The sequence below is a fragment of the Mesitornis unicolor genome, unplaced genomic scaffold (genome assembly GCF_000695765.1).
Source record: "Mesitornis unicolor isolate BGI_N332 unplaced genomic scaffold, ASM69576v1 scaffold14564, whole genome shotgun sequence".
Classification (NCBI taxonomy): Eukaryota; Metazoa; Chordata; class Aves; order Mesitornithiformes; family Mesitornithidae; genus Mesitornis; species Mesitornis unicolor.
In genome coordinates this window covers 20,897-22,383 of record NW_010180890.1, presented here as the reverse complement: position 1 = coordinate 22,383, position 1,487 = coordinate 20,897, and the positions used below count along the sequence as shown (strand labels likewise).

The 1,487-nt window shown below is 40.8% G+C and overlaps 1 pseudogene; it reads right to left on the bottom strand.

Annotated features, from left to right (window-relative positions):
* Positions 1 to 476: 476 nt before the first annotated feature.
* Positions 477 to 1,487, bottom strand: part of LOC104539652 — a 5,687-nt pseudogene continuing 4,676 nt past the window's right edge.

Below are 1,487 nucleotides of genomic sequence, written 5' to 3'. Positions count from 1 at the left end.
TCTGGGACAAAAGAAATAATGGAAGCCAGTGGGAGCTGGATGCTGTGTTTCACATTTGCCTGGGTCAGATAGAAAAAAAGCAGGGAACTCAGCATAGGTCTCATAGGTCCCTTGTTCGTCTTATGGTTATTTGTCTATTCTTTTTCCAGCTACATAGATTCTAATATAAAGATACAATTATCTCACATATATATGTGTGGGCATACGCATATTTTCATGTATATTGTTAATAACCAAATGGTTTGTAATTGTTTCATTCAAGTAGAAGAATACTTAATGCTGAGAAGCTGAGAATCTGGTGGTTCACAGTGTCCTGGAGACATGCCATGAATGCTTTCTGCTCATGGTCACCTCTAGAAAAGCATTCTTCTCCCTGCAAGGAGAGCCCTGAGAGCATTTCCACACCCTATAGCGGACAGATCTTACAATGGCAGCTGGAACAGTTTCTTGTTGAGGCACTCCAGGTTCTTCACACGTCATCCGTTGTCCTGGCAAAAATGGCTGCTGTGCACCTCAGCTGCTGCTGTAACAGTGACAATGTAGGGCCCTAATTCAGAATCAATTAATTTTTGTACTTCTGTGCAGATGCTCTGTAAATGGTAGAAAATAAATTTTAGCAAATGTGAAACTAACCACTTTATTACTTCCTTTTACATTCTGAAAAATATGCAATATGTAAGTGGCATGCATTACTGAATTCATTCAGGATAACTTAAATTTGACTAATTTAAAGGATCATTAGGAAGTTATACAGAAATTATAATCCAATTGAGGAGCAAAGAGATTTAGCACTTGCACTTCTCAGAAAACACCGCAGTCTGTAGATCTACAAAGAAGCTATGATGTATGCTAGAAACACAGTTGATCACAGTGTGGCTGTGTGGCAAGGGTGTGGGGGCCCAGAACTGATGGAGATGCTCCAGGGCTTGGCATTGTCACTTGACTGAGTTGGAAGAAAGTTCACCCTCTATTCACATTGACTCTGACAAGAAACCACAGGTGAATATTTACAAAAATTGGCTGAAGTAATTGAATTTGCTGAGGACAACTGAACACTTCAGCCATTCATTCTCATGCTAACTGGGATTTCTATGTAATCTGCCAGGAGAGAAGCAGTCCAGAGCAACCATTTCACACAGTTTTAAAGATGAACTCTCTTCTCATGACAAAGTTTGATGTGTGGCTTCCTGAAAGCTCCAGGACATGCAGAGCCTCAGAAATCTTTGATTTTAATGTGGCTAGGTTGGATACCACGTAATACAAAGCCTCTCCATCTGATCTCAACCGTCTGTTTCATTTTACTTGCACACACACATGCGCAAATAGAGTTCCCATAACCATACAAACTGCTGGGCACCACTGGTACACCTAATCTTCTCTGACTGAAGTCCTAATTAGGCTCTAGATGTCTCATAGTGTTTTATCCAGCTGGAAAGGAATCTGACCAGGATGACAACTATTGAGGAACTGTCTTCCCAAATGCCTGG